This window comes from Scyliorhinus torazame, chromosome 7 (genome assembly GCF_047496885.1).
Source record: "Scyliorhinus torazame isolate Kashiwa2021f chromosome 7, sScyTor2.1, whole genome shotgun sequence".
NCBI lineage: Eukaryota > Metazoa > Chordata > Chondrichthyes > Carcharhiniformes > Scyliorhinidae > Scyliorhinus > Scyliorhinus torazame.
The window spans coordinates 253,372,723-253,398,780 of NC_092713.1; the positions used below are offsets into that span (position 1 = coordinate 253,372,723).

Consider the following 26,058-nt stretch of genomic DNA (forward strand, 5'->3'; position numbering starts at 1 on the left):
GATTGAGTTGGACAATCAGCCATGATCGTGATGGTTGGCGGAGCAGGCTCCAAGGGCCGAATTGCCTCCTCCTGCTCCTATCTTCTATGTTTCTATTGAGCTAAGAAAAGTACATCGCCCAAATACATTGAACCATAATTGACCACTTAAGCGCCTAAATTGGCCCATGGGTGAACAGGCTGCCCGGCACTTCCCTGTCACTGGTGAAATAGCAGCAGGGCAGACGGAGATGGGTAGGGAACGTTCACAGTGTCACTGCCATGGCACCCATTTTACTGCCCAGTCTTCTTCCATCCCACACCTGGGGGGGAAATAAAATGTCAGCTATGAAGCTGAAATGTTTCAACAATATAAATCTAAATTAAGCGCTATTACATGCTCGGGCGGTACAGGGATAAACTATTCAATATGTAAGTTATGACAGGATTAAGTACCAATGCATTGGAAGCGTGAACCTGCCTCAAAGTTGAATTTTTCATTGAGAATGGATAAGAAATATTGAGGAGAAATCAACATTGTTATATTATCAGCTGAAACTTAACAAAAGTCCTCACATAATGAGAGAGGAATTATCATTGTGTTGAATATCAATGCTAATTAAGTAGTTGTAAAGAAAAAAAATCTAGAGTTGTAATTGTGTTCTGTGTGTAAACCTTAAGGAAATTCCTCAGATCCCAAACCTAACTGTGCCACAAATCCAGCATCTTTGGTGTCCATTGTGTCCGTTTCTACCCGACACAGTGATGCCTGTTGGTGAGGTTGTCATAATCCAGTCAGACTACTGAGGGAGAATTTCAAAACAGGTCATTCTGAAAGACTATTATTCAGATCAAAGGAATTGAAACAAACTCCCATTGTTGATTCACCTCTGTATTAATCATCTCACTCTGGCGATTGCAAACTGTATCTATCCAGAATGCTCATCCAGCATAGTATGCTTTATTGTGCAATATCATGCATAGCAAATAGAATGGCCCTGAATTGTCACTGTTTTTGGCGTTTTCTTTCTGTAAATTAGGCACGTATTTTGGGCAGTGAAATAGTGGGATCGAAACTCAGCCTTGTGCTGCCGGGAGCGGAGTTCCTGATGCGGCGGAGACCCCAGCATCGGACAAAACCCCTGTTCCGATGCTCCAGTCCCCAGCAGGCACTGGCGTCAAGGTTCGTGCCCCGCGCCAGCATCCTATTAACGGGCTGGGCATCATATTCTCCAAGCCTGTGTGACTCGCCAGTCCTCTGGACCGTGATGCATGTGGGCGAGAATTGGTTCAGGTATTTACAAACATGGCTCTGCTGTGGTGGACCTCGCGGTGAACCAAGGGGGTAACTCTTTAAGGGAGCTGCCCCCAAAGTCCACCCTCCTCCCATAAAACAAATACATCCCACTCCCACCACACACACACACATAAGCGAGACCCCTGCCTCTGCCTGGAAGCCTTCATAAGACAGACCCCCACCAGAGACACCTCCAATTACAGAGACCCCACCAGAGACTCCCCAATTACAGAGACCCTTGCCTGGAAGCCCCCCCATAGAAGAGGCCCCCACATCGACTCCTAAATACAAAGATCCCCACCAGAGATCCCCCAATTAGAGAGACCGCCACCAGTAACTTTCACATAAGGGAGACCCTTGCCTGGAAGCTAGAGCACTGTCGAGACAGAGGCAGCGAAAAATATCACTGCTTTAAAACTCACCTGCACAACACACCTGCTGGGTCAGGCAGAGGAAGCAGCACCTGTCAATTCTTGGAAAGAGAAAACTAGTCAGCTGGGTTTAAACCCCCTCAGATCTTTGATCTCTCTTATGGGGGTTTCCAGGCAGGAAATTTGGAGGGCCTCTTGTGGGGGTCTCTGTAATTCACTGGTCTCCGGTGGGGGCCTCTGTAATTGGGGGGGTCTCTGATAGGGCTCCCTCTCATGGCAGAGTTTCTGGTGGGGTGTCTCTGCTACTGGGGGGGGGGGTCTCTCTGGTCTCCCTTGTATTGTTGGGGAGGGGTGACCCAGAAAATCCTATGGGGGGGGGGGTTGCACTGTGCGGGGGCAGGGGGCAGCCACCAGGCCACTCACTACCAGGCCACTCGCTCAAAATAGTGGCCCGATAGTGGGATTTGCGAGGCATAAATATGCATGGCTTCCGGATTTGCGCGGTTGTTTGAAGGCAAGTAGTGGGGGTGTGGGGATGACCTTGGCAAGATGTTCATCGCCATCAATGACGTGTGGCACTCGACTCATCGATCGACAGTTCCAACGCGCCACAGCGAAAAACCGGGCCGACCTCCTCAGAAGACAAACATGGGACACATCCAACAGAATACCCTTCGTCGTCCAGTACTTCCCCGGAGCGGAGAAACTACGTCATCTTCTTCACAGCCTTCAACACGTCATTGATGACGATGAACATCTTGCCAAGGTCATCCCCACACCCCCACTACTTGCCTTCAAACAACCGCGCAACCTCAAACGAACCATTGTTTGCAGCAAACTACCCAGTCTTCAGAACAGTGACCTCGACACCACACAACCCTGTCATGGCAATCTCTGCAAGACGTGCCAGATCATCGACATGGATACCACTATTACACGTGAGAACACCACCCACCAGGTACGCGGTACATACTCGTGCGACTCGGCCAACGTTGCCTACCTCATACGCTGCAGGAAAGGATGTCCCGAAGCATGGTACATTGGCGAGACCATGCAGACGCTGCGACAACGAATGAACGGACATCGCGCAACAATCACCAGGCAGGAATGTTCCCTACCAGTCGGGGAACACTTCAGCAGTCAAGGGCATTCAGCCTCTGATCTCCGGGTAAGCGTTCTCCAAGGCGGCCTTCAGGACCCGCCACAACGCAGAATCGCCGAGCAGAAACTTATAGCCAGGTTCCGCACACATGAGTGCGGCCTCAACCGAGACCTGGGATTCATGTTGCATTACATTCATCCCCCACCATCTGGCCTGCGAAATCCTACCAACTGTCCTGGCTTGGTACAATTCACACCTCTTTAACCTGGGGTTACCCCATCTCTGGATCTGTAAAGATTTAATCACCTGCTAATGCTCGCATTCCAAGCATTGTTTGGCATCTTTGAATTTGTCTATATATGTGTTTCTGGAACAGACCTCTTCATTCACCTGAGGAAGGAGCAGCGCTCCGAAAGCTAGTGACATCGAAACAAACCTGTTGGACTTTAACCTGGTGTTGTAAGACTTCGTACTGTGCTCACCCCAGTCCAACGCCGGCATCTCCACATCATCACTAAGCTGGGTGGCAGTGTGTGCTGTGACGAGGATGCAAAGAGGCTGCAGGGTGACTTGGACAGGCTGGCTGAGTGGAAAAACACTAGCCAATGCAATACAATGTGGATAAATGTGAGGTTATCCACTTTGGTGACAAAAACAGGAAGGCAGATCATTATCTGAATGGTGGCAGTTTCGGAAAAGGGGAAGTGCAACGAGACCTGGATGTCATGGTGGACCAGCCGCTGAAGTTTGCCTGCAGATACATCAGGCAGTCTGGAAATCTAATGGCATGCTGGCCTTCATAGCGAGAGGATTTGAGTATGGGAGTAGGGATGTCTTGCTGCAGTTATACAGGGTCTTGGTGAGGCCACACTTTGAGTACTGTGTGCAGTTTTTGTCTCCGAGTTTGAGGGTGTCCAACGAAGGTTCACCGGGCTAATTTCCAGGATGGCAGGACTGACTTATGAAGGAAGACTGGATCGACTGGGCTTGTACTCACTGAAGTTTAGAAGAATGAGAGGGGATCTCATAGAAACATATAAAATCCTGATGGGACTGGACAGGCTAGATGCGGGGAGAATGTTCCCGATGTTGGGGTCGTCCAGAACTAGGGGTCACAGCCTAAGAATAAAGGGTAAGCCATTCAGGACTGAGATGAGGAAGAACTTCTTCTCTCGGAGAATTGCGAACTTGTAGAATCTGTTGGGGCCGGTTAGTTGGATATATTCTAGAGGGAGCTGGATGTGGCCCTTGCGGCTTAAGGGATCAAGGGGTATGGAGAGAAAGTGGGAGTGGGATACTGAACTTGCATGATCAACCATGATCATATTGAATGGTGGTGCAGGCTCGAAGGGCCAAAAGGCCTACTCCTGCACCTATTTTCAATGTTTCTAAACTAATCTCAGGCCAGCTTTAGCCAGTCTCCCAGTGCTCTTTACTAGACTGAGTAAATCAAATTCTGTTTTTAATTACATGGGAGTTTACATGGGAGTTTGAGGAACCACATTCCCCCAACATGAATCCACCAGTTTAGAGCACCAACTTATATATTCTGACCCGTTATTCATCTGGCTGTAAATTAATTAGCAGCTGGAAGCAACTATAGCAAATAGACTTTTAAATAAAAGACTGCAACACAAATATGAGTGGTATAAAGCAACCGGATGTAATATTGTACACTATTCAAGTGATGTAATATGGCAGAAATAATCAAACTTTCCAACCAATACGAAAAACTCCAACACATTTTAAAGAACCCAATTCTTACCTGCTCTTCCACTAGGTTGCACTTTTGACACAAAGCCACAGATCATAGAAACCTGTGCAAAGCACAGTGCGACTGAATTACTGAGTGCCGCATTTTGCAGTGAAGGCATTTTTTTAAACTTGTTGGAAACTGTGCTTCCCACCAGTACAAATCTTGATTCACCTCTGATTCTTGTGTGAAAATTGGTTCCCTGTCATATTGTACGTGTTTCCAAACTTTTCTCCCTATAACATAGATTGACAACATAATATGAGCCCAAAATAAAAACAGAAAATTCTAGAAATTATTGGATGTTGCCTGGAATGGAGAGTGGTCTTACGAGGAAAGGTTGAGGGTGCTAGGCCTTTTCTCATTAGAACGGAGAAGGATGAGGGGAGACTTGATAGAGGTTTACAAGATGATCAGGGGAATAGATAGAGGAGACAGTCAGAGACTTTTTCCCCGGGTAGAACAAACCATTACAAGGGGACATAAATTTAAGGTGAATGGAGGAAAATATAGGGGGGATGTCAGAGGTAGGTTCTTTACCCAGAGAGTAGTGGGGGCATGGACTGAACTGCCTGTGGAAGTAGTTGAGTCGGAAACATTAGGGACCTTCAAGCGGCTATTGGATAGGTACATGGATTACGGTAGAATGATGGGGTGTAGATTAATTTGTTCTTAATCTAGGACAAAAGTTTGGCACAACATCGTGGGCTGAAGGGCCTGTTCCATGCTGTATTTTCTATGTTCTATGTCAGGTCAAATAAGATTTGTGGAGAGAGAAAAAAATGTTCCAGGTCTGTGAACTTAAGCAAGTGAACATGAGATGGTGGGAAACAAAAAAAAGTAATTCCTTGAGGTGTTGTTCTCCTGCTCAATGCAAACTTAAGGGACAGCACATCATTCAACTTCTGGCAGCTTTTGTCTTTCAATGACCCATGCCCAAAGCTATCTCATGTGAAGACATTAGGGGCAGTCAAACGTAAGCAAGTCCAATGTCACAATTCGCAGCACCTCTCGCCACTCCGCTCCAGTTCACTAGCCTGCAGCTTACCGCTAGTGAGATAGCCCCTCACAGGGTCCACACCCACAAGGAAACAGAAATCAAAAAACACGCAAACGCCCGACCCATCCTTGCTGCACAAATGCCGAAGCCCGTCCCAGCAATCCTACTGTGTTCTATTTCCCACCAGGGGCCATTCACACTGTGCCATTTTAGTTGCAACTACCGTGACACCCCCACTCACGCCAAGAAATTAAACCTTCCCCTGCTGCCCGGAAACCAAGAATTAACACCCAACAAATCCTTCCCGTCCTCCTCCCCATTTGGCCTTCAGTCAAGTCCAAATTCTTTTGTCTTAATGAAGACCTCTGCCTGCGCAGGCATATGTCGAAGTAGTGATCTTTCTACTCCATCATGACTCACAACCTCGCCGGGTACACCATCCCAAACCACACTCTTCTCTTGTTAAAGGCCACACGCCTCTTTGCTAGTTCGGACCGGATATCCTGGTAAATTTGTTCACTTTTGCTCTGACTCTTGTTCCACTCTTCAGTGAGCAGTCCCTCTGCTTCCAACAAGGTGAGCCACACTTCATGCTGCGACACTGCCTCCTCCACGCCCTTCAGCGTTTTGCTTGCTCCCTCACAGCTTTCGACGTCTTCCCCAACTGTTCTTTGATCGGGCCCAATGCTTCAATGGTAGCTTTGAAGGACACCCTCAGCTCCTTGCCTTACCGACCAAACTGCTCGGGCTAGACAGTTGGTTTGTGATGCAGAACAAGGCCAGCAGCGTGGGTTCAATTCCCGTACCAGCTTACCCGAACAGGCGCCGGAATGTGGCGACTAGGGGCTTTTCACAGTAACTTCATACTTGTGACAATAAACGGTTAATATTATTATTTGTATCCCAAACTTAAACTCTTGCGCCATCACCCCAGTCAATATGTGTACCGTGATGGGCGCTGTTGCGCCAGATATCTTCCCTCCCTCAGACTCCCTCACCAGACTATTTACCTGAGACCCATCTATCTCCCTGTGCCAAATAGAGGGATTCAGGGATCGACACCTCCTGCCCTTTATGACAACCCCCCAACACTCATATCCACTGTCACAGCTTCCGAAGTCAGATCAGCCATCCGAAAGGTGAACCCTCGGAAAGCGACGGGTCCGGGAGGGGTCCCTGGCCGTGCACTCAGAGCCTGCATGGACCAGCTGCCAGATAAGTTTGTGGACAGCTTCAACCTGTCCCTGCTCCGCTCTGCGGTCCCCATCTGCTTCAGGAAGACCATCATCATACCAGTACCAAAGAAGAACCAGGCAAAGTGCATCAATGACTACCATCCGGTGGCCCTGACATCAATCGTAATGAAGTTCTTTGAGAAGTTGGTCATGAAGCACATCAACTCCATGCTCCCAGGATGCCTAGGTCCACTGCAATTCGCATACCGCTGCAACCGGTCCACAGCTGACGCCATCTCCCTGGCCCTACACTCATCCCTAGAGCATCTCGACAACAAGGACACCCGACTCCTATTTATTGATATGAGCTTTGCTGGGATTATGGTGTTGAAGGCGGAGCTGTAGTCAAAGTTCCAAAACTGAGGACTTGGCTCCCCACTCTGCAACTGGATCCTCGACTTTCTGAACCACAGACCACAATCAGTAACAATCAACAGCAACACTCCTCCACAATAGTCCTCAATACCAGGGCCCTGTAAGGCTGCAAACTTAGCCTCCTACTCTACTCCCTATACACACATGACTGTGTTGCAAAATCTGGCTCCAACTCCATCTACAAGTTAGCTGACGACACGACCATAGTGGGCCGGATCTCGAATAACGACGAGTCAGAATACAGGAGGGAGATAGAGAACCTGGTGGAGTGGTGCAACGACAACAATCTATCCCTCAATGCCAGAAAAACTAAAGAGCTGGTCACTGACTTCAAGAAGAAAGGGCTGTATACACCCATGTCTGCATCAACAGGGCCAAGGTGGAGATGGTTGACAGCTTCAAGTTCCTAGGTGTGCACATCACCAAAAATCTGTCCTGGTCCACCCACGGCGACGTTACCACCAAGAAAGCACAACAGCACCTTTACGTCCTCAGGAAACTCAGGAAATTTAGCATCTCCACACTGACGCTTACCAACTTTTACAGATGCACCATAGAAAACCATCCTATCCCGACTGCATCACAGCTTGGCATGGCAACTGCTTGGCCCAAGACAGCAAGAAACTTCAGAGAGTTGTGAACACAGTTCAGTCCATCACACAAACCTGCGACCCATCCATTGACTCTATCTGCACCCTGCACCTCCCGCTTCTTCCCCGCTGTTACCAGACTCCTAAACGACCCTCTTATGGACTGAGCTGATTAATACTCTACTCCTGTATGCTTCATCCAATGCCGGTGTCTATGTATTTACATTGTGTACCTTGTGTTGCCCTATTAAGTATTTTCCTTTCTTTTCATGTACTAAATGATCTGTTTGAGCCGTTCGCAGAAAAATACTTTTCACTGTAACCCGGTACACGTGACAATAAACAAATCAAATCAAATCCATTGTTGGGGCCTTCCTAACTTACCCTGGCAATTCTAGCCACTTATTTGAGTTCCAGGGCTCCAGCGCTGAACATCCTCCTCGGGCCTCTTGCAGTTTTGGCAGTGGCCACTGCTTCCGGTCAGCCCAGGAGATTGACCACAGCTCCCAGAGACCGGAAAGTCCCCATTCAGGACACTGGAACCCCAACTGTTGGAAATGGCCACAGCAGGGTGGCCTCCGGCTCTCCAGTCGGGGGATGGGCCCACTGCCATGACCATTAGATTCCATCCGTTAACTCTATTTCTCTCTCCTCAGATGCTGCCTGTCCTGTTGAGTATCTCCAATAGTTTCTTCTTTTACTTCCTGTGTGTTTTTAATTGAACCCATTATGCTCCATTACCATGACAAATTTGTACTATACCCTTTCCAAGGCCAGTATGTGTTCCTGAGACGGGATGAGATCTGATCAAGTCTCTATACAACTGAAGCATAAATTCCTCCCCTTTACATTCCAACCTGCTCAAGTTGAAAGCCAACATGGCACTATATTAGTTTGCCTATTTGCACCCACACTCACTTTTAATGACTTCAGTGCATGTAATCAAAATTTTCCAAACTATGTATGCCAAATGAAGCACTAGAAAAAATGTACCTCAAGAAAAGACAAGACTAAATTGAGATACATTCGCGAAATCACTGACAAATTATAGAAAACACTGGCCTTGCATCCCAAGCTTTGCATCTCAGGTACTTTTTGGTTGTGTTTCTTGGAACAGAGATACAATAACTTCACAATGCACAAACTAAACCATCACTGGATAAAACACAGATATCATTGTGGTGTAAGTTTGTTTGAGTTAGCTAAAAAGTGTTAAATGATGAAATGATAATGAGAAATATCTTAAAGTAATAGAAAGCAATGTTTGATTGGTATCTCTGAGGAGGTCTAACCACCTGCAACATTAAACAGTTCCTAATACTGAATCAGTACCATCTTACTATGCAATAATTGTCTAGTGGCCAAATTTTAAAGTTTAACAAACCATATCCGTTACTTTTGGTTTATTTAGTTGAACTTCCAAACCACTAAAAATCTGAATTCTTATTTACTTCTTGAAACCATTGCCAATTTATTTTTCAAATTGGTACAATTATCCTGTTGAAATAGTGGTGAAGCTAATGGTGTTCGCTGTTATTTATTCATAAATATTGCAGCAGCTTCAGGTCAGGGGCGAATGCTCAGTTAAACTCAAATACTAGAAAGATGTTGTGTATGTTGTGCCACTTTGCCAAAGCTTTACAAAAATAGCATTTAATTGTCTGCCTCACCTTTAAAATGCATCGAATTGTGTGAAGTTACTGTAATTGTATGAACTAAGCATGCCACAGAAAATTAAGTCTAGCTCATTCTTGCCTAAGTACTCCTTTAACAATGTGATAGGTGGTAGTTTATGCCAAATAACCCCTTGATGCCGAAAATTAACTCTTACAAGTTTTAACTGTTGGAGATGTTAAAAATGGAAATTGAGTTCAGCTATGCAAGGGATATATCACCAGCACTATTTAAAGGAGTCCATCCAACTTGCAGATTAGTTCCTTATCACTATCTTCTGACTTAAGCAGAGTTTGTAAGAATTCTAAATTGTTGAAACAGTTTTTAAAAGTTGGTCAAGTCGGGAGGGAGAAGTACTACATGTGAGATAGGTGTTGTTTGTTACTGGAAGGCCTCTGAGTACCTAGCTGCTCCCAGTAATGGAGGCTATTGTTGCACTCTTCACTGGTCGGCGTGATATCAAGCTGGGCTTACATTTTGTGATTTCAGTCTAAGCTTCCCCTGCAGCATTTAGACATTGTGTGGCTCTGTCTGCGCTATAACGGAAACTGAGGCATTGACAATAGATGCTGCATCATGGTTGGTTTTGTAAGTGTTATCATGGGGTTGGCCACCACTTTCACACTGGAGAGGATGGACTCCAGGCTCTGTGCTGAGTTGGAGCCAGATCCTCTGTGCTGCTTGACAATGGCAATAGACTTTCTGGAAGCGGGTGGCAGTGGGCTGAGTGGTATTGTCATTGGACTAGTAATCTAGAGACCCAAGCTACAGCCCTGGGGACCCAGGTCCGAATCCCACCACGACAGATAGTGAAATTTGAATTCAATAAAAATCTGGAATTACAAGTCTAATTAATGACCATGAAACAATTGTTGATTGTAAAAAGCATCTGGTTCACTAATGCCCCCTTCGGGGAGGAAATCTGCCACCCTTACCTGGTCTGGCCTACACATGACTGCAGATCCACAGCAATGTGGTTGACTCTTAATTGCCACTCAGTTCAAGAGCAATTACGAATGGGCAACAAATGCTGACCTTGCCACATCCCATGAAAGAATAAAGGAAAAAAACGGAGGCTCCTAATGAACCAATTGTTTTGGTGTCCATGCCCATTAGTCTTTTTCATGCACTGCCCTATTTAGTTTGTGAGTTCATCCTTTGTGGAGTTGCTCCAGGTGCCATACTTTCCCCATGGCCTTACTGCTGCCCATTTGTATTTGGTGACTCACCACTTTCAGATCCCGCTTCTAAGCTACCCACTAACGAACGTGAAGTGCCAATATCTGAGCTGGTGGTTGCTGATATCAAAATAAATAGTGTATATTCCTCAGAGGTTTATGCTCTCCCTCTAGGTCTTCAGTGTTAACTATCACTGACTGGTCTGGTCACATCTCTTGGGTATCTGAAAGCAAGAATGCACAAAGACAGAGTTAGGGTAAAGAAAGAAGGGAATGCAAAAGCTGCATGCAAGATGTGCATAATAACAGATTGTGGGATGGGAGTGAAATGGGATTTGAGAAAGTGCATTATGCAGGAGCAGACCATCATCCTTGAGGTTTCAGCAATGTCACTGGTCACTGCTTCATTGATGGCCGCTCCAATTATTTCCAGCACCATCACCAGCATGTATGACTAAAGCCATGCTTGCTGCTGTTGTCACCTATTAGGCATCGCCTTGTCTTGTAAGAGAGGGGGAAGTGTTAATGAATGTGTTGCCATCTGTTTGGGTGATATGCCTGCCTTATTTGAATAGTTAGCAGGATGTGGAAGCTGTGAAATGTGAACCGGCAGCTTCCAGCAGTGTGAACAGCTGAGAGTGAGGTGAAGTATATAAATGTGAAGTTTGAGTTGCGGTTTATAAGATGAAAGGTACGTGAATGAAATAGTGTGTTATGGGTCTGGAACAGAATCCCAGTTTTGGTTAAGATCCCGAATTAGAGCCCAACTATTTGCATTTGGTAAAACTGGAAGGAAATGTTACTGCATCACAGGAGTGATAATACTGACCAGTAGACAGCTTTTATATTAAAACAAACTTTAATTTGAATGCAGAATTAAGCACATTATCAACAAGGAAATAGATTTACAGTTAACAGATGCAACTTCCTAACTTGTTTCTTGAAACCTGCCTCTACATTCCAATGAAGCAAACCCATATATTTCAAATAGCACTTATGTATAAAGTTAACAACCAGGTTGTACATGCTCATCTTGGTGCAGAGTCCATGGAGGGATAAACTTTGATTTAGGACCAAGTTGAAAACTTTCTGCTCAGCTCACAGTTCTGGAAGCAACTCTCTTTTCCAGTAGGTCCGACCCTTCCCGTTAGCTGCACCAGCTGCATTCAAAGCACAAGGCATTCTTTTGTCTCTTGTTACAAGATGTGCCTTGATTTGTTTAGCCAGGCTCAAACAAATGGCTTTTAATATCTATTGGCAAAACACTTCTCCTGAAAAATAACTGATTACCTCACTTTTAATCACAGCTCTAGCAGACATATTGTCTGGAAGCATTCTAACCTAGGTTTTAATAATATTACTGCAAAAATACAAAGTACAAGTATGGCAATTACTTGTATTCATCACAATTGTGTGAGACTAACGGTGCAGTTTTTAGGATTAGGCACGTAAAGATGTATTTACTGACCTTGACTACTGGTGTAAAGTCATTAATTTTCTTGCAGGATTGCATTCAGGCCCTCAATGCTAGACTTTGCCATGATCACCTGCTCTTACTGCATTCGGAGTGCTTGTCTGGAGGCTCTCCTGAGGGAAAGGAACCTCTCTCCTCTGGACTACTTCATGCACCAGCAACTCTAGCATGGTAACTGAAAACCTAGGGGACCTCTCTCTTTCCTGCAACTCCATTTTGGGTCCTACCTGAAGGCTTCCCAAAGGGGCAGCACGGTAGCATTGTGGATAGCACAATTGCTTCACAGCTCCAGGGTCCCAGGTTCGAGTCCGGCTTGGGTCACTGGCTGTGCGGAGTCTGCACATCCTCCCCGTGTGTGCGTGGGTTTCCTCCGGGTGCTCCGGTTTCCTCCCACAGTCCAAAGATGTGCAGGTTAGGTGGATTGGCCATGCTAAATTGCCCTTAGTGTCCAAAATTGCCCTTAGTGTTGGGTGGGGTTACTGGGTTATGGGGCTAGGGTGGAGGTGTTGACCTTGGGTACGGTGCTCTTTCCAAGAGCCGGTGCAGACTCGATGGGCCGAATGGCCTCCTTCTGCACTGTAAATTCTATGATAATTCTATGATTAAACTGCTGCACTCAGAAAGCACCTCACTTTTAAGAGATGCAGTCTGGCTTCAAGTACTGCAGACCAGTGCTGGATTGCATGCCATGATCATGGAAATAAGCAGATAGCAAGAAGTTTGCCTCTTGTCTGCATCACTTTGATCAGGTGTGGGAAAATCATATATTGCAAACCACCCGACACGCCCGACTTTAGCAGCTATCCATTACATTCCCCACTAACTCTGGAAGAACATTGATTATTTCTGAGTCCTTCCAAGTGATCTCTGTCACATTATTTTGAAAGAAGGAGTGGTTTATTAAAAAACAAGATCATTGTTTGAACATCCTGAGCTCTTGCCTTTCCTGCTCATGTCTTTGAGTGGTGGGTCTAAGGGTCGGAAAATCTGCTCGTGCTCTGATCCTTTGAGAAGAAATCAAGAACAAGTACAAGTGTTTTCCTCAATATTTCCTACTTCAGAATTTTTCAATTACAGGTCATTTGCGTCTTCCACTGTAAGAATATTTCACTTCCACTTTAACAGTTGATCCTCACATCCATTGTGTCTCATCTCAAAATGTGCAACTGACCCCAAGGGTAATTTGAGCCCAGGAAACCCCTGTGCTCAGCACTACTGGTATTCAGGCAGAGGGACACAAAATAAAGTCAGTGGTTAGTGAGAGAATCACAGAATAGCTCCAGGATCACAAAGGAACTGAGCTGCCTCATATGCCAGAACAGCTTCCCTGAAAAAAATACTAAAGTCATTCCAGCTCTGGAAACAAAAAAACAATTCAGGGCCATTCTCACGATTACATATATTCACTATTGATATCTGATTGCCAAAGATACTTTCTTTATTATTTTACAATTTTGATTTTAATGTTCCAAACTATTGTACGACTAGCCTCATACTTCCCTTCTTTAAACTTTGTTTTATTTTAATTTATTTAATTTGTAACTTAGCAGGTCAGTAGATAATAAAATTTCCTATCCCTGCTGCCAACAATTATATTATTTTGTCTGCCTTTGTACCAAATGCTTGGGTAGTAACATTTAAGTAAATACATTTTAAAACGTCACTGCATAGATTATACAGTGTCAATGCGTGGCCATCAGCAATGCTGGTCAAAGACACAGACCTTTTTGAAAGATGTACTAAAACATTAGAAACACAATTGTGATTACTTTGGTGATCTTTTGGGAGGGCATTGAATTTTGCTGTGGTTGCCGCTGCAAACTGCTTGTGTAACCAACTTTGTAACAGTCTTGTTCACCAGGACATTTGCGGCACCTGTAAAAATTTTTGTGGTGCTCAGTACACAGAATTGTTTTCTCCCATTTCCTCCAAAACAGCCAACTGCATTCTTTTAGAATAACCATTGAAACAAAAATAACGTTGCAAATGTAATTTTGCTGGTAAAGTCTCAGATGAACAATAATACTTGGCAAAAAGCATTCTTATGTCAATCACCGAGCAGAAGATTCTAAATTGTAACATGTTAAAAGAGATTGGATATTTTATTTTAAAATATATATGTGAAGGTGGAGTGAAAGCAAAAAATGCACACATAGATCCAAATAAGTTTGTGTTACTATATACTTCATATCGTGCATTTAATTTAAAATAGAGAAGATTTTTAAAATGTTCTCCACAACGTTGTTCTTAAAAAAGTTGTGCTGTCATTAGCACAGGAACTGATAGCAGAGATGCTTTTCACACCTTTTTGCAGATGGCAACCAGAAAGGAAATGCTCAGACAGCAACTGCATGATCTGTTCCATTGGCTAAAAATTACCACAGCATCTTGATATATTTATCTGAAATATTTTCCACTTGTCTCTCCCAGATAGTTATAATTACTGATTGATGCTGAATACCAGCTTAATTCAGTTGATCCTGCTGATGGCAAAACATTTTTTGTAATATGGTTTTATAAATATTGTTACACATTGAAAAAGCAAATGATTATCGGAGTCCAAAATAGTAATAAAGTCGCTGTACTTCAGATTTCTACAGAAGATCAAATTCTAATTCATAGAATTTTTCTTCATGACCATATACTACATTCAAATTTATTGTGGCCATATTTAGAACCAAATATTTATTTTGTTGTATCGTTATCAAGCATATAAACCCACCGAACAAACGTCGCGTATTTCAGCAAGTTTAACACTTTTCTCACTGGTTAAAAAACACACTGACTAATTTCAATAGATTCATACCTACTCATAATCAAAAAAAGTCATAGCTAGACTTCTGCAATTTTTTTGTTCATTCTGATGATGTGGGCATTGCTGACAAGGATGACCTTTATTGGTATTCACTGGTTGTTCTTGAGAGGGTAGATATTGAGTCAAATGGAAGATTCCTTTGTTTTTTGGGCGGTCCTTAGCTTTGGACCCAATAATTCGGCAGGCTTCGATTACTGTCTTCGATTTGAGCCAATAAAGGGGCGGGTGCCTTGATGGCTGGGCGTGTCCTGAGCGGTCATTGACCTTGGCTGTTTGGTATTCCTGGGTGGAGGGAGTGGCGCTGATGAATCTGGATCTGTATCTGACACCTGAGTACAAGTCTTTTGTCCTGGGGAAATGGGCCATTAGAATGTAAATCGGCTGGTTCTCTAGTGGCAAACATACACTTAAGCTCAGAGTTTGTCTGGATCCTGCATCGGCCATATTTCCCTTGATTCTTTGCAAGTGACCATATTTCCCTTTGTGAGCGGCCATCCCAGATGGCTACATCATGTTACCTCCAAAGCAAAGTTAATTCAGCGTTAATTAGTCGTACAGAGATGAACCTGGCACAAAATAAAGATTGACTTGATTTTTTTACTTTTAAATCGTATATTCAATGCATTGGATCCCACGTTTTTGAGCTTAGGAGGAATCCGCTTAAGTTGGGTAATGGGATGGGGGGGTGGGGGGGGAATATTGGGATGTGATTCTGAATTAAATTTCCCAACAGAAATCCCACGAGATTTTCATTACCTTTTCGTTGGTTAGGGAAAAGTAGACCAGCAAGATGCTGGAATACCTGAAAGTATAACCTAAGTGGGAGACACTGGGCGTCATTCTCCGACCCCCCGCCAGGTCGGAGAATGGCCGTTGGCCGCCGTGAATCCCGCCCCCGCCCCCGCCGAAGTCTCCGAAGGGAGAAAAGTCGGCGGGGCGTTAATGGCGCCGCTGCCGCGGAGAATGTCACGGGTCTGCGCAAGGCAGCCGATTTTCGGCCTGCCGATATTCTCCCTTCCGGATGGGCCGAAGTCCCGTCGACGTGATGACCGTTCACGTCGACGTGAATCAAACCTCCTTTTCATCGGCGTGACCCGGTGCTCCAGGCTCACGCCGACCAGCGAGGAGGTGAGTGACGGCCTGGGGGGTTGGCTCTGGGCAGGAAATGGCGTGGCCGCAGACTGATTGCGTGAGGAGAGGTGTGTCTCGGCTTGTGTGTGTGTGCGGCGGGGGGGGGGGGGGTGGTTAGAGTAGGCTGGGCTCCGGGGGAGTGCCGGGAGGGGGTCCGTGCCGGGGTAGAGGTTTGGGAGGGGGTCCGTGTCGGGGTGGAGGTTGGGGGGGGGGTCCGTGCTGGGGTGGAGGTTGGGGAGGGGGCCCGTGCCGGGGTGGAGGTTGGGGGGGGGTCCGTGCTGGGGTGGAGGTTGGGGGTTGGGGAGGGGGTCCGTGCCGGGGTGGAGGTTGGGGGGGGGTCCGTGCCGGGGTGGAGGTTGGGGGGGGGTCCGTGCTGGGGTGGAGGTTGGGGGTTGTGGAGGGGGTCCGTGCCGGGGTGGAGGTTGGGGGGGGGGTCCGTGCTGGGGTGGAGGTTGGGGGTTGGGGAGGGGGTCCGTGCCGGGGTGGAGGTTGCGGGGGGGTCCGTGCTGGGGTGGAGGTTGGGGGTTGGGGAGGGGGTCCGTGCCGGGGTGGAGGTTGGGGGGGGTCCGTGCTGGGGTGGAGGTTGGGGGTTGGGGAGGGGGCCGTGCCGGGGTGGAGGCTGGGGGGGGTCCGTGCTGGGGTGGAGGTTGGGGGTTGGGGAGGGGGCCGTGCCGGGGTGGAGGTTGGGGGGGGTCCGTGCTGGGGTGGAGGTTGGGTGTTGGGGAGGGGGTCCGTGCCGGGGTGGAGGTTGGGGGGGGTCCGTGCTGTGGTGGAGGTTGGGTGTTGGGGAGGGGGTCCGTGCCGGGGTGGAGGTTGGGGGGGGTCCGTGCTGGGGTGGAGGTTGGGGGGGTCCGTGCTGGGGTGGAGGTTGGGGGTTGGGGAGGGGACCGTGCCGGGGTGGAGGTTGGGGGGGTCCGTGCTGGGGTGGAGGTTGGGGGTTGGGGAGGGGGTCCGTGCCGGGGTGGAGGTTGGGGAGGGAGTCCGTGCCGGGGTGGAGGTTGGGGAGGGGGTCCGTGTCGGGGTGGAGGTTGGGGGGGGGGTCCGTGCTGGGGTGGAGGTTGGGGGTTGGGGAGGGGGTCCGTGCCGGGGTGGAGGTTGGGGGGGGTCCGTGCTGGGGTGGAGGTTGGGGGTTGGGGAGGGGGCCGTGCCGGGGTGGAGGTTGGGGGGGGTCCGTGCTGGGGTGGAGGTTGGGTGTTGGGGAGGGGGTCCGTGTCGGGGTGTAGGTTGGGGGGGGGGGTCCGTGCTGGGGTGGAGGTTGGGGAGGGGGCCGTGCCGGGGTGGGTGATGGGAGGGCAAATGAGTTGGTCCACCTGGCCAGGTGCCAGCCTCCAACAGTTGGACCCATGCGGTCCATGCCACCTGGCTGGGGGGAGGAGGGCAATGATGACATGTCGTCGTTCCCCTCCCCCCCACCAGGCCGTCATGTTTTCAGACCATCCAGCGATGTTGGCCGCCGTGGTGGCAGCCGCTCATGTCTATGTTGCCCTGGATGAGGAGGAGGAGGAGGAGGAGGAGGAGGAGCGTGCCAGAGAGGCGGCGCAGGCTGCCGCAGAGGGGCAGGCGGCAGCCGCCCAGGCTGGAGGGACACCTGACCGACAGGACGAGGAGGGGGAGGAGGACGTCGCGGCCCCACGGCAACGGAGGCACCCGAGGGCGCCCCGTGTGTACCGGCCCCGGCAGTCATACCAGGACCTCACGGACCGGGAATGCAGGAGGAGACTCCGGATGAGCCGGGAAACCGTGGCACACATCTGCCACCTGCTGGCACACCTGTCACCGCGTGGCACTGGCGGGGGACACCCTCTCCCCGTGTCCGTCAAGGTTACGGTGGCCCTGAACTTTTATGCAACGGGGTCATTCCAGGCACCGAGTGGGGACCTGTCCGGCATATCGCAGACATCGGTGCATCGGTGCATCCGGGCAGTGACAGATGCCCTTTATGCCATGGCGCACCGCTACATCCGCTTCCCCGTGGACCGGGCCAGCCAAGATGCCCGGGCCGTGGGCTTCTCTGCCATTGCCGGGTTCCCCATGGTCCAGGGCGCGATCGATGGGATGCACGTCGCCGTGCGGCCACCTGCAGATAACAGGGCCGTGTTCACTAATAGGAAGGGGACCTATTCGATGAACGTACAGGTGGTCTGCGACCACCGCATGATGATCCTGCACGTCTGCGCCCGTCACCCAGGCAGTGTACACGACTCATTCGTGTTGTCGCGGTCATCCATCCCCGGCATGTACGAGGGACGCCATCCCCGGCTGAGGGGCTGGTTGCTGGGCGACAGGGGCTACCCATTGCGATCGTGGCTGATGACGCCTATACGGAGGCCACGCAATGAGGCGGAGAACCGCTACAATGATGCCCATGTAGCGACAAGGGGAGTGATCGAAAGGTGCTTTGGCGTGCTGAAGATGCGTTTCAGGTGCCTGGACCTCTCTGGGGGCGCCCTCCAGTATCGGTCAGATAGGGTCGGCCGCATCATTGTGGTGTGCTGCGTCCTGCACAACATAGCCCAGCAGAGGGGCGATGTGCCGCAGGCAGAGGAGGGCGGAGTGGAGGAGCAGCAGGAAGAGGCCCAGTCCTCCCCAGATGAGGGGGATGGGGGCAATGGTCAGGGCAGACGGGGTAGACACAGACGGGTGGCTGTCCACCGTTACCGGCTGGCCCAGCGGGCACGGGACAGACTGATAGACGCCCGCTTCACTGACTAGATGGGCGTGGGAATCGGGTAGTATGGCCACAGACCGCACACCATGACAACAGCCGACCACCCACACCCCCCACCCATCCACCCACCCAGCACCCTCACCCCCCTCCCCAACCCCACACACCCCACCCGCATGCACACCACCCCCCCACCCCCAATTGCCGATCCACCGGCGGCACAACGGGCCGGGCTCACCCAGTTGCGGGTGGACGCGTGTCTATCGCAGGCCATGGAGAATGATGACAACCCGCCTCCGATGAGCTCCTGGCTCTACATCGTTGGACTATGTCTGACCCATGGCCACAGTACCACCATCCACCCGGACCATCCCTGCATGCGGCTGTGACACTGCAGCGCACGGTCCCGTCCTCTGCCCGGGGGATGTTGATGGCGGCCCAGGGGGAAGGGGGCAGACTCACCTGGGGCTGAGGTAAGACCACCCCTCACACACACACTTGCGCTCAACGTACATGACACCCCCGCACACTTTGGACAGAGCACAAAGGCAGCTTTGGTAGGTGTAACATTGACTTTAATAACCAAAGGAGTTCATGCACGTGCCCTAGCGCCTAAAACTCATCTGTGCCCTGCACCCGTGCCAACTTACTCAGTGTCTAATTGTTTGGCCTTACGGGCCCTTTGACTACGTCTACGTGGTTCCCCAGACGGTACAGCAGAACTGGAGGTGGACTCCTGTGATTCCTGCCCTCTGACACTGGATCCCTTTGGCGGCCGTTTCCTGTGGCGTCCTGGCCTAGATGGGCCAGGCTGCGGCCCGGGCGACTGGGATGGCGAGCTGCCAGCCTGTCCTGCCCGTTGCCCACCCGATGCACCTGGGACGGAAGGGGGGGAGTCCGAGGTGTCGCGGTGTACCGGGACCTCCCCTACAGAGGGAGCCGGGACGGACCACACCACCTCCTCCTCCCTCGGGGTGCCCGATGGCCCCCAGGCCTCTACATGGGTGGGGGACGCGAACGGACTGGCCATCCGACGCGCCCCCGACATCTGGCGCTGCCAGTCCTGGAGGCCCGTGCTGGTATCGACAGGGGTCTGCAGGTTTGCAGCCATGGAGCCCAGGGGGTTGTCGAACCCTGTCTGCGACAGTGCGACGCCAGCTCGCACATGGCCACTGGCGCCGATGCCCTCAGCGATGGCCTGCTGAGACTGGGCCATGGCCTGCAGAGACTGGGCCATGGCCTGCAGAGACTGGGCTATGGCCTGCTGAGACTGGGCCATGGCCTGCTGAGACTGGGCCATGGCCTGCTGAGACTGGGCTATGGCGTTGAGCGCCTCTGCCATCTGGCGCTGGCACTGGCTCATGGCCTCCTGTGAGAGGGCAGCCATTTCCTGGGCCACAGACGCCGCCTGCACGGAAGGCCCCAGGCCTCGCAAACCGTTCCCCATGTCTGACACCGTCGCACCCATTGCCTCCACCGCGGACGCCACCCGTGCGGTGTCAGCCTGGGTGGCACGCATGACCGGGACCACTCCCAGCTCCTGGACGCGGGTGGACTCCTCCACCTGCGACCGCAGCCGCCGCAAGCCACCCGTCACCCTATTCGCTCGTCTCCGTGTCGGTGGTTGCATCGGATCTATGTGTGGGTGTGGTAACTGCAGGAACCCGGGATCCATCTGGGCGGCAGATGTTCGCTTGGCCTGGGCTGCCCTCCGACCGCCCGGTCCCTCTGCTGCTCCTACCTCCACCTGCTGTACCGGGACGGCTGTGTTGTGCGCACCAGTGAGTGTACCAGACGCCTCATCACTAAAGTGCCCAACCGTGGTGAGTGTTTCTGCGATGGTGGAGGGTGTTGGTGACAGCAGTGGCGTTGTGTCGTGCTCTTCGTCCCACTCTGAGTCCATGGCACTTTGGGGTGGGGGTTCGTCTCCACCCATCCACTCTGAGTCACTGTCCGGTATTTCGTCTTCCCGGGTAGGGGTGTCCTGGGTAGTGCTGTCCTGGGTAGTGCTGTCCCGGGTAGTGCTGTCCCGGGTAGTGCTGTCCCGGGTAGTGCTGTCCCGGGTAGTGGTGTCCCGGGTAGTGGTGTCCCGGGTAGGGGTGTCCTGGGTAGTGGTGTCCCGGGTAGGGGTGTCCTGGATAGTGGTGTCCTGGGTAGTGGTGTCCTGGCTCGGATGTGACGGGGGCCTGTGGCTGCCCCCCTCATCGCTGGGTGGTCGCTCCCGCACGTGACGGGGGTGTCGTCTCCCTGTTGCTCCAGGTCTCTCCGTCTCCCGTGGTGTGCGAGAGGCATCCTGCGGGCGTCGCATGCTGGAGGGTCCGGGTCTCTCCGTCTCCCGTGGTCTCCGAGGGGCATCCTGCGGGCGTCGCATGCTGGAGGGTCCGGGTCTCTCCGTCTCCCGTGGTCTCCGAGGGGCATCCTGCGGGCGTCGCATGCTGGAGGGTCCGGGTCTCTCCGTCTCCTGTGGTCTCCGAGGGGCATCCTGCGGGCGTCGCATGCTGGAGGGTTCGGGTCTCTCCGTCTCCCGTGGTCTCCGAGGGGCATCCTGCGGGCGTCGCATGCTGGAGGGTGCGGGTCTCTCCGTCTCCCGTGGTCTCCGAGGGGCATCCTGCGGGCGTCGCATGCTGGAGGGTGTGGGTCTCTCCGTCTCCCGTGGTCTCCGAGGGGCATCCTGCGGGCGGTCTGCATCTGCGGGGATGGGTGCCTGGACGTTTGGTCCTGCGATACACAATGAAGCATGCATGGTTAGACATCAGGCAGTGATCAGGTGATACGGGAGAGGGGGATATAGGGGAGGGGGGATATGGGGGATATGGTGGAGGAGGGATATGGGGGAGGGGGGATATGGGGGATATGGGGGAGGGGGGATATGGGGGAGGGGGGAATATGGGGGATATGGTGGAGGGGGGATATGGGGGAGGGGGGATATGGGGGATATGGGGGAGGGGGGGATATGGGGAATATGGAGGAGGGGGGATATGGGGGAGGGGGGATATGGGGGAGGGGGATATGGGGAGGGGGAATATGGGGGATATGGGGAGGGGGGATATGGGGATATGGGGAGGGGGGATATGGGGGTGGGGGGAATATGGGGGATATGGGGGAGGGGGATATGGGGGATATGGGGGAGGGGGGATATGGGGAGGGGGGAATATGGGGGATATGGTGGAGGGGGGATATGGGGGAGGGGGGATATGGGGGATATGGGGGAGGGGGGATATGGGGAATATGGGGGAGGGGGGATATGGGGGATATGGGGGAGGGGGGATATGGGGGAGGGGGGATTATGGGGGAGGGGGGAATATGGGGGATATGGGGGAGGGGGGATATGGGGAGGGGGGATATGGGGGAGGGGGGAATATGGGGGATATGGGGGAGGGGGGATATGGGGAGGGGGGATATGGGGGATATGGGGGAGGGGGGATATGGGGGAGGGGGGATATGGGGGAGGGGGGAATATGGGGGATATGGGGGAGGGGGGATATGGGGGTGGGGGGATATGGGGGATATGGTGGAGGGGGGATATGGGGGAGGGGGGTATGGGGGAATATGGGGGAATATGGGGGATATGGGGGAGGGGGGATATGGGGATATGGGGAGGGGGGATTTGGGGGAGGGGGGAATATGGGGGATATGGGGGAGGGGGGATATGGGGGAGGGGGGATATGGGGGAGGGGGGATATGGGGGAGGGGGGAATATGGGGGAGGGGGGATATGGGGGATATGGGGGTGGGGGGATATGGGGGAGGGGGGAGTATGGGGGATATGGGGGAGGGGGGATATGGGGGAGGGGGGGATATGGGGGAGGGGGGATATGGGGGATATGGGGGAGGGGGGGATATGGGGGAGGGGGGATATGGGGGAGGGGGGGATTTGGGGGAGAGGGGGATATAGGGGACATGGGGAGGCTCACCCTGTCTGCTCTGACGAGGTCGTTCACCTTCTTGTGGCACTGGGTGCCTGTCCGTGGTGTTAGGGCCACAGCGGTGACGGCCTCTGCCACCTCCCTCCACAGACGCCGGCTGTGGCGTGGGGCAACTCTGCGGCCGTGCCCGGGATACAGGGCGTCCCTCCTCTGCTCCACCGCATCCAGGAGCGCCTCCACATCGCGTGACTCGAACCTCGGGGCTGAGCGACGGCCAGCCATCAAGTCGGGTGTTGCGGTCGGCTGTTCCGGTCGGGTGGGGGGGAGCTGCGCGGCCTTATGAGCCGTCACGCCGTGCAGCGCGTATGACGCTGCACGGCGTGAACCACTGCGCAAGCGCGGATCCCGTTACGTCGCTGCTAGCCCATTTCGGGCCGCAGACTGTCGGCCCATTTTTATGACGTGACGCAAGTGGGATTTGCGCCGTTTTTTGCGCCGATCGGCGGAGTTTCCGTCGATAACGGAGAATTTCGCCCACTGTGTCCATTTACCTAATGGGAATCATTCAAGGAATTGCTTAGAAATCCTCAGTTTTTTCAAATTTTCCGTGTGTCTTTGGGTTGTCCACAAGGCCACTCCTGCAAGAGAATGGCAAAATGCCAATTCTAAATTCTCCACTCTTTCAGGCATGGCAAGAATGGGGAAAGGTTGCCCCACCTGACTCTTGGACTCTTCCCTGGACATCATGTTGGAGGCATGCAGGGAAGTAATGACCCAGATATTCTGGTCTCTGCATCGACTGAGACCAAATCAGTCAACCTCCAACGTTTGGGAAAAGTCAGGTCGGAGCAATCAGTTCGCTAAAGATTCCACCCAAATCATACATCCAGCAGCAGGACTGGACTCCAGGAATCCCAGGACCTTAGGTGGCCATCAGGACCCAGCAGAGGTCCCAGCATACTGATATCTGTGTTAATTGTCCGGAACACTTGAATTTATGACAAGCAATTACCCTGCTCCCTCGTAGCCTCCGTGAATGTCTCCTACTCTGAGCTAGGGTTGGAGACTTCAGACAGTTCTGTGAGACTTACCTGAGTAGTTATCCAGGAAATGTTAAACAGAAAAATCCTAGTAATCATTCCCACTGACTCCCCCAGCAGCCGCAACCACACCACCCCCCTCCCCCGCCAACTTCCTCCTCAGTCCTCCCCGCAATACCATCCGACATCCCGACTACCCCCCGACTTAACCCAACCCAACTATACCTTCATACAGACTGGACTATCCCCCTCCCGCCCCCCTCCCCAAACACCTGACTAATCCCACAACCTAACCTGACGAGCTCACCTGACTCCACCAAACCCGACTACCGCCGACCCACCACAGCCATCTGCCACCCTACCCATTGGCCACTAGTAAAAATCTGCCACTGCACCCAACAGCCATCCTCCCAGCTGCCATCCTACTCACATACAACCCTGCACATCTGCTACCTTACCCACCTGTCACCTCACCTACCTGCATCCGAGCCACCTGCAACCTCACTTACCTTTCTACCCTACCCTTGTTCACTTACTTCACCCACCTAACCATCCTACCGCCCCACCCATTCATTCATTCACCCACTCACCCTTTCACGCATTTACCCATTCACAAACATTCACACTGGATATTTAAATTTAAAACATGGCAGCTACTACCATGGAAAAGGGGCATGTCATCCACCCCCACCCAACCCTACAGCAGTGCAATGGAACACTGCTGTCCGCGTTTCTGAAGGACCTGGACTTGGAGGACCTAACAGGACATGCGGAGCAGCGTATAGGCAAGGAAACGTTTGAGTAGAGCAACTATCTGGCAATAGTTGACATTTCGCAGAAGGTCTGGTCCACTCCTCCAGAAGGAGGAGGCAGCAGCACTGACAAAGCAGACATGGCTGACGGTTGCTGAGGCTGCGAGCAGCAGGAGTACGATATCACTTACCAGGATTCAGTGCACAAAAGATTCAATGACCTCACTTGGTTTGGCAAGATACATAGATCAGGTGCCCACCAACATTTTTCTGAATTGCCCAGCATTCCTCTGGACAACACTCCTCTACTCAACACACCAGAAAACTCACTCATTCGTTTGTCTCCAGGCACAGCCATTAATCTCGACCTGAAAAGCCAACACTGACACTCACACTTATCTATGCGCCATTTCACATCCATCCCTCACAACTGTACTCCCCAAATGTTATCATTCCAGCCTCTCCACATGTTTCACTTCTCACACTCCGAACCCTCCAAATTCTTTCATTTCAGGAAAAGCAAGTTTACAACTTCAATGGGAATCTGAAAAATGGACATGGTCCTGCAGCCATCTCCTCCCTGATCACTTTGGAGGAGCTGCATTGGAAATCCTCCATCACAGAGACATGGTAGCAACAATGCATCCCATCTACAAGATTCCCTGCAGAAATTCATCAAGGCTTCTTAGACATCACCTTCCAAACGTTTGACCGCCACCACCTAGAAGAACAAGAGCAGCAGATACACCACCACCTGGAAGTTTCACTCCGAGCCACTTATCACCCTGCCTTGGAAACATATCATTGTTCTTTCACTGTCACTGAGTCAGAATCCTGGAGCTCCCTCCCTAACAGAGCTGAGGGTGCACCTACACCACATGGACCGCAGCGGTTCAAGAAGGCGGCTCACCACCACCTTCTCAAGGGCAATTAGGGATGGACAATACAAGCACTGGCCTAGCCAGTGAAACCCACATCACTTGAATAATAAAAGAAAGTATAGACACTGACTGGAAGAAATGGGAGTCCCTGGGGTGGAATTTCCACAGAAGCAGCATTAGGTGTGTTTGTGGGGTTGAATGCCTTAAAAGTGACATCAGGCCTGGATCCCAATATCAACCCACCTACTTTGGGTTTCTTGAGGCTGGATTGAAGGTCAGAAGGGAGTCCCTGTTCATCTGCCAAGCAAGGCATTTAAATACCAGAATAGGTCATTAAATTCTGTTTCAAGCCTCAATTACGGATTTCTGAGCAAGGGCACTTGTTTCCCAACCAGTCAGTGACTCCGGCTTTGTCACCAAGATGAGTGCACAGTGAGAAGAGCTTTACTGAAACTAACAAGCCAGAAAGGCTTTCGTTACACTGAAGAGCTCCAGCCATGGCCAGGTGAACAACTGTTATGCAAAGCACTTTTCTCTCAGAGAATTCTTGACAGGTGAGTGAAGCTGCTTCACCTGCCTTGAACTTCATTTCTCTTCAGCTGCACCTCCCGACTGCAAGCCTTCACCAGCACATGGGAGCAACGTATGCAGCTCTATCTTGTAGCTCTGATGAGGGACAAGATGACAAGCAACACTACCACCAAAAATATCAGCAGCAGCAACATCAGCACAAGCACCGTTGTGACTCAGGACACTCAGGCTTTCCCAGGATGACACTGCTGACATATACAGCTTCCTGGAGCAAGACCTTCTTCTCATTGGAACAGGTGAGCTTGCATTGCTAGTGGGCGATAAGGTGTCGATCACTCCCCAACCCCCACC

At 51.2% G+C, this 26,058-nt stretch overlaps 1 protein-coding gene across 3 annotated transcripts in view; it reads left to right on the forward strand.

The window, feature by feature from the left end:
- The window catches only part of LOC140427472 (interleukin-8-like), a 121,760-nt gene that overhangs the window by 78,765 nt on the left and 16,937 nt on the right, over positions 1-26,058 (forward strand). The window contains exon 1 of one of the 3 annotated variants that reach the window (XM_072512994.1): positions 12,178-12,198. The exons of the other annotated variants lie outside the window; for them this stretch is intronic. The gene's annotated coding sequence lies outside the window, so the exon portion shown is untranslated. Of the gene's footprint in view, positions 1-12,177; positions 12,199-26,058 lie in introns of those variants that run through there. 3 annotated transcript variants of the gene reach the window in all.